The sequence below is a fragment of the Dipodomys merriami genome, unplaced genomic scaffold (assembly GCF_024711535.1).
Source record: "Dipodomys merriami isolate MVZ:Mamm:240054 unplaced genomic scaffold, mDipMer1.0.p SCAF_1065, whole genome shotgun sequence".
Classification (NCBI taxonomy): Eukaryota; Metazoa; Chordata; class Mammalia; order Rodentia; family Heteromyidae; genus Dipodomys; species Dipodomys merriami.
In genome coordinates this window covers 612-8,741 of record NW_027202344.1, presented here as the reverse complement: position 1 = coordinate 8,741, position 8,130 = coordinate 612, and positions in this window count along the sequence as shown.

Genomic DNA, 8,130 nt, shown 5'->3' with positions numbered 1-8,130 from the left:
AACCCCTCTGTCCAGCATTTTTACAATAAAAAACGTACAAAAAAGAGACTAATCTTATATGATTGAGCCACAGTTCCACTTCTAGTTTGTGTGTGTGTGTGTGTGTGTGTGTTTGTGTGTGTGTGTGTGTGTGTGTGTGTGTGTGTGTGTGTGTGTGTGTGTGTGCCAGTATTAGTTTTTTGAACTCCAGGACTGGGCCCTGGGCACTTTACTTCAGCTCTTTTGTTCAAGGGTAGTATTGTACCACTTGGCTCACCACTCTCCTACTGACTTTTTGTGGTGAATGTGATAAAAGTTTTGTGGACTGTTCTTGCCCCAGCAAACTTTGAACCGAGATCCTCTGCTCTCGTGAATGGCTAGGGTTATGGGTGTGAATCAGCAGTATATGGTAGAAGTGTTCTTAAGCAGAAATAATGTGGGTGTGCTGGCCTTCTGCAATTTGGTGGTGTGCTATTTTTTTTAGAAATGAATTACTTTACTGGGAGGCCAGAGGTTACCCTGGAAGCTAGGAAGGCAGAGGAAATGCAATCCCCTATCTCCAGAGGCAGGACCTTTTTGCATGATGGCTGTAAGACCATCATCTTCCTTTATCAGACCAGATATCTATGCTAGCCTGAAGGTAACATTGTTTTTCATCAGCTTTGTCTTGGTTGCATTAAATAAGAAAATTACTTGATAACTATCACCAAGGTTCACCAGAGAAAGGGGGAATGAAGCTTTAAAGTGAGGCATTAGACACTACAGGAATATACCAGAAGGGGCAAGGAGAAATGAGAGTTCATAAATACAGATTTTTATTTAAACAAAATAGGAAGACAACATGAATATATGTCAGTACTGGACAAATGTGCTCAAAGCTTTCTAATAAGCTAGCATTTAAAGGAAGTATTTTTATTATGCAGGACTGCTCATATTACCTATGTAGATTGTCTAATCCCTTCACTGTCCTCCCATGGGAAGACACTGTCCCTCCTGCTCAGAGCAGAGCATCTAAGATAACATCTATCTACTACTGGGCATTGGAAGACCAGTCAAACAGCTGGTGAAGTGTGAACAAGCTGCTCTAATCCTGTTTCCACCCAATTCTAACCTTTGCTGTACAGAGTTCACAGATTAGGGGAGATGCTTGAGAATACTGCTGGACCCACAAGTATTTGTGTGTGTGTGTTTGTGTTTGTGTGTGTGTGTGTGTGTGTGTGTGTGTGTGTGTGTGTGTGTGTGTATGTGACAGTACTCATATGTCAACATGGGGCTTTTTTTGGGTCTCACAGGTGTTTACTCCTTCTTTCCCAAGTCTATTGAAAATATTTGTCTTTCACTGCCTGAAATGCAGCAGAGGAGGAAATGGTCCTTGAATTCTCAACTGGTAGATCAGATGGGTCCTTCTATGTGTTCTGATTTATACTAATGCTAGTGCTAATACTAACCCATGGCTGGGAATATCAGCTGGTACTTTTTGTGTATTTTGACCCCAATTTTTTTCCCATGGGTTAAGCAAAAAAATTCTCAGAAAAATATCATGACATAGTGTTAAGTATAACATGCTGTATACACACACACACACACACACACACACACACACACACACACACACACACACACACACACACATTTGGCAGCAGTCTTCATTATGTAAAGTGGACCATGAACTGTACAGAAGATCAATGGATGCCTCTCAGGGACCAGATCCTACAGCCAGCACCTTGGAGGAGGGACTCACAGGAGTATGGCCAACAAGTTGGACACAAGATGATGTAGATCCCGTGCCATTGTTGGCTACCGGCCTGATCTGGAGGGACACAGATTTTGCTATCCTAGCACTCTCCCCCATGGCCTGGCCTGGCCGGTCAGCACCCCAACCCCACCTAATCTTAGGCACAGGAAGAACAGTTTTGTCCTTTTGGCCACACGTTCATCTGACACATAAGGTTGGCTTCATAGAATTTCCAGTGGACAGAAGGAAGATATCTAGAAGATACATTAACTGAGGTCTGAAAGGGCAAGAATTTAATGTAGTCTCACATTTGCTTAATAGTGTGGTCTATTGACTCCTTGATCTTTCCCCAAGGCAGTGGAGCCTCTTATTTAGGATTCTCACAATCCTCCCTTAGAAAAATAATCTACTAGAGTCAGAAACAAAGAGGCAATTAAAAAAATCTATATATAATGTTAATTTTTATTCTTGAATTACTAAAATGCATGCAGAATCTGTCAGTCCAAGAAGCATAAAATGGCAGGTGTTGTGAGCTTGATCTCTGTCTCTCTATTGTGGCTCTCTTGCTCCAACCTGGGTGACCACTGTTACTAGTTAGTTATGAATTCCAGCATATAAACTAAATGTGTGCAAAGGACAGGCTATTAAAAGGAGACTTCTTGTCCATAGCTACCTGAGGCCCCCCAAAGTGCTAGCTTAGAACAAGGCCAAATTTTCATTCACACTACAGAGATTCAAACTTCTACACTCAGGTTCACAGCCCTGAGCCAAGTCTATGCTGCAACCACCTGACTGAAAGTGATAGCTCAAAAATTCACCAAAGAAGAAGTCTGCAATAGCTGGAAGTCTGGCCTCTGTCTTTCCCAATAGGTCACAGCATCCGGAATGAGACTATGGAGTTACAAGGCCTTTCAGAGATTACTAGACATTGGGGTTTAATTTTTGTAATACCAAGTTTTGCTTCAGATCAAATATTGGGCCTGCACAGCAGCAGCTCAAGTGGAAGTGATGTCCAGAACTTGTGTAAATGTCTCAGATCATTGGAATTTGTTTTTACTGAATTGTCATTTTTCTTACAATCCACACCTGTGGGCGAATGGGGACTTTCTTACAGCTAGCTGACAGAAGACACAGCACTTGATCTACTTTCTAGCTAGTTATGCAGTCATATTCTGGAATATGGCTGTTGTAGTCTTAGATTTACAATTCCCCTTTCTTTTAAAAAAATGTATTTATTTATTTATTTATTTATTTATCTATTTATTTTTATTGTGAGAATACCGTACAGAGGAGTTACAATTAAATGGGCAAGATAACGAGTACATTTCTTATCAAGCATTGTTGCCTCTTCTTTGTTTCTGCTTCCCTTCCCTTCTCATACTCCCCACTCCCCTCACCCGTTCATCCCTCCCCCCCAACCAAAGTTGTAAAGTTCATTTTTCAACATAATGACTTGTACATCTGATTATTGCAATGGATCCACCTGTGATTTCTGTATTGCTTTGTATGTCCCTACCCCACGATATAACCCATACTTTCACTGTAATTGATATTGGTATAATTTGTGGAGGGGAATGGAAAAAACAAATCGTTGAACTAGGGATACAGGTGGACCCATTACAATTCCCCTTTATATTCCCCTCCCTTTCCCCACACTCTCTGTCCTTAAGTGAACAATTCAAATGTAACTTGTTGAAAAAGAAGTTGGAAAATTGTCATAACATTAAACAGTAGTGTCCACCTTTCAAGTCTGCCAATATTGTTAACACAGTTGGAGAATAAGGCAGATAAAAAGTAAATGCACATACAGATGCATACACTGACACCCACACCTACACCAGAGAGACACATAGATACACAGAGGCATGCACAAAAAATCACAGGACATATAAGCCTTGTTCTCTTAATAATTTAAATAGACAAAAATATGTGATGCAGATAGGAAATCACTAGTGTCTGTGCACACATGTGCACACACATGCATGCACACACACACACACACACACACACACACACACACACACACACACACACACACAAACACACTGCCAGTCTTATAGCTTAAACATAGGATATGTGTAATGTCCCTGAGATTTTTTTTAAATTTTTATTTTTTTATTGTGAAAATACTGTACAGAGGGGTTACAATTACATGGGCAAGATAATGAATACATTTCTTATCAGGCATTGTAGCCTCCTCCTGTGTTTCCCCTTCCCATCCCTTCCCATTCTCCCCCGCCACCCAATCCACCCCACCCCCCCACCGAAGTTGTAACATTCATTTTCGACATAACGACTTGTACTTCTCATTGTTGCAACGGGTCCACCTGTATCCTTATTTAAACGACTTGTTTTTCCCCTTCCCCTCCACAAATTATGCCGACATCAAATACAGTGAAAGCAGGGGTTATACTGTGGGGGAGGGACATACAAAACAAGAAAGAAATAATCTTATAAATTCGTTAGAAACAATCGCATGAAAGAAAAAAAAAACATTTGAATACATATCTTAGGATTCATTTCCCTAACATCACCTTATCTGACTATTTCTGCTTGACTCAGACATATAATAGATATTGAAAATAAGGGAAACCATGGGACTTATGTTTCTTTGGGCCTGGCTTATTTCACTTAATAAAATTTTTTCCAAGCTTTTCAATTTCCTAATAAATGGGGCAATGTCATTCTTTCTGATGGAGGCATCGAATTCGATTGTGTATATATACCACATTTTCTTTTTTCTTTTCTTTTCTTTTTATTGTTTTATTGTGAACATTCTGTGCAGAGGGGTTACAATTACATGGGCAAGATAATGAGTACATTTCTTATCAAGCATTGCAGGCTCCTCCTTTGTTTACTCTTCATATCCCTTCCCAGTCTCCCCCCGCCCCCCCAGTCCTCCCCCCACAAAGTTGTAAGGTTCATTTTCGTCATGACAACTTGTCCTTCTCATTGTTGAAACGGGTCCACCTGTATCCTTAAACGACTTGTTTTTCCCCTTCTTTTCCACAAATTATACTGACATCAAATATAGTGAAAGCAGAGGTTGTACTGTGGGGGAGGGGCATACAAAGCAATGAAAGCTACCACTTCACTCATTTGCACCACAGCTCTACTTTGGCTTTTTGGTGGCCAATTGGAGATGAGAAAAACCTGGAATTTTTTGCCCAATTTGCCTTCAAACCACAATACTCACATCTCAGCCTCCAGACTGGTTGAACAATTTATATTCTCACTAACAGTGATAGAGTTCCCTTTTGGCCACATTCATGACATCATTTGTTCCTAATCACTTTGAAAAAAATTTTATTGGCCTTACTTACTGGGGTGAGTTGGAATTACAGTGTTGTTTTGGTGTACATTACCTTTATGTTCAGTTGTTGAAAATTACTTCATGTATATATTGGCCATTATTACTTCTTCTGACAAGTATCTCTTTAGGTCATTACTTCGTTTAATAATTGGGGTGTTATTTGAGGGTTTCTTGCGGGCTAATTTATGTGCTCTATGTATATTTTTTTTCTATTAGTTCCTGTCTGATGCAAGCTCATACAATTCTTCTCCCATTCCGTGGGATTTCTATTTAGCTTGTTATGTCCTTTACCAGGCAGAAACGTTCAAGTTTCTTGCAATCCCATTTATCTACTTAGAAAGTTTTGCCCTGTGTTCTAGGAGCCAGGGTGTTTCCCCTGCCACTTCTTGTAATAGTTTCATGGTATCTGATCTTATATTGAAGCCTTGGGATATGTGGACAGCATTAATTTGATCTGCCTACAATTCCTTGGTACACAGAGACTGCAAAGTGGTACCCTTTCTAAGTAAGTTGAGGTGGTTCCTGGTGGTTTGGAAGGAGGATGACTTCCCAGAAGTTTGAATATGGAAATCATAGGTGTAAGCTCAGGCATTACTATTTTTAATTACATATTTATTTGTAAGTACATTGAATCCTGATCAATATTACGTTTTTCATCATCGCCCCATCCCTAAAACTCAACTCCTTCCCTTCAATTTTCCTAGTTTCATTGTATATGCATTGAAAATTATGACTTCATTCAGTTCCTCCCCACCTTCGAATTTTCAGTTTCTTCATATTCATTTTATTGTACTTAGATTTTCCAAAGAATTACACCATTTAAAGTTTTCTTACATATACTGTACTTTGTGCAATGTGTTTATGTATATGTGCACAAAACCCTGCATGTGTTTACTTGTATATTTAAAAAGGGAACTTATCTTCCACATGTGAGAGAATACATGCAACCTGACGTCAGAAAAATATTTCCAGGTCCATCCACTTCTTTACAAATGAGGTAAAATTCTAATGGATGAATAAAATTCCTCTGTGTATATATATCATATCTTCTGTATCGATTCATTTATTTGAAAGCATTTATGCTATATCTATACCTTGACAATGAACAAAGTTATATAGATGGCTTTACTTTATCCTGATTTGTAGTCTTTTGGGTAAATGGCCAACACTGGTAGTTCTGGACCACAGGGTAGTCCTAGTTGTTTTTTGTTTTGGTTTTTTGTTTTCTCAGTGTGGTTCAACAAGTCCACATTCCCACCAACCCTGTTTTATGTTCCTTTACCTGAACATTTGTGACAGCATCTGTTGTATTTTTCTTGTGTGTATTGCTAGTAATGATCATTTTAAAGTGAGATGGAATCTCATGTAATTTGATTTGCATTTCCTTTATGGCCAGACAGGTTGAACATTACTTTATATGATCATTGGCCAATTTTATGTCTTCTGAGAATTCTCTAATTCGCGTGTTTGTCCATTTGTTAATTAGGGTGTAATTCTTTGCTATTATAATTTATTGAGCTCTTTGCATATTCTGATGTATAGCTGGCATAGATCTCTCCTTCCTTAGGCTATTTTTAGCTTGCTAATGATGTCCTTTGCCATGCAGAAACTTCTTAGTTTGGCACAATCCCATTTCTTAGTTCTCTCTGAATCCAGGCATTATTGATGGGGTGCTCCATATTCCTCTTCAGCAGGAGCCTAGGTTAGCAAGGCTTATACTCTTGGAACTCTTTCTAGTTTTCAATCCTGGTGATGGACAGGTGTGGTTGCCCTCATTTTACAGGTAGAAAGGTCAAAACCTAACATTTCCCTGATTCTTTAAGCCACATGTCTAGTTAAAGGACAGTCTAGAAACTAGATTATTCTTGTATAGTCTCAAGATAGGTTATCCTAGTGACCTTCTTTCTTTATATTTCTTCCTTACTTCTGTATATCTGGTGTACAATATGATGGCTACTGACCACATGGAGCTGCTAAACACTGTAAATTGCAGTTTGTTTTATTAGTTTTGCTATAAGGAGGAGTTGGAACACTACATACAAAACAATGGGAAGAGCTACTTTTCTGTTTATTTGTTTTTCCAGTCCTGGGGCTTAAATTCAGGGCTTGGGCACTGTCCCGGGTCTTTTCTCAAGGCTAGCCAGCACTCTACCACTTAATCCATAGCATTCCTTCCAGCTTTTTCTATTTAAGTGCACTGAGGAATCAAACTCAGGCCTTCATAAATGCTAGGCAAGCACACTACCTCTAAACAACATTCCAAGCCCTTAGGTTATTTTTTAAATGCCAATTTTATCATGAGTTTCACACTTTCTTGCTCAGTCTGGCTTTGTACTGTGATCCTCAGATCTCAGCTTCCTGAATTCCTATGATTACAAGCATGAGCTACTGGTGCCAGGCAAATGGTGGTTTTTAACCTACTTTTAATTCTCCTCATTGCTGGAAGAGCTGATTAGGTAACATGAAGAAAGGAAAAAGGCAGAGGCAAAAGAAAAAGTAATAGACACTAGAAAAGGAAAGAAAAGTAGTACAAAAATTGGCGAAATGAAGTAAAGTTTGCAATTTAGTTAACAGCAGATGACCTATGTTGTTTTTAATTTTACAAACATACAGTGGTTACATACTGGTACATTCCATTAACAGTATGAGAAAGAGGGGACATACAAAATGTTTGCTACCTTTAAATTTTTCTATATACCAAACTTATGCTAACACAATTTATTACAAAAAAATACCAACAAGGCCAGGTGTGATAACATATGCTTGTAATCTCAACTCTTAGGAAGCTAAATTGGGAAGATTGAAAGTTGTTATATATGTTATACCAAAAATATGTCCCAAAAATAAAAGAAAGGAAAGAAAAGGATTAAAAGGGAGAATAAACAACTCCAATCAAAATATTTCATGGACAATTTCTCAAAGAAAATATCTTCTTTTTTCCTTATTGTTAGCTGTCAAACTGGAATATTGCACATTGCAAACAAGTCCTTTACTACTTGAATATGCCCCAAGCATTTTTATTCACATGGCGTTTTTTTAGTTTGTTTGGTTGGTAGTTTTTATTTTCTTTTTTTTATTTCTTTTTTGTAATTTATTTTTTTGA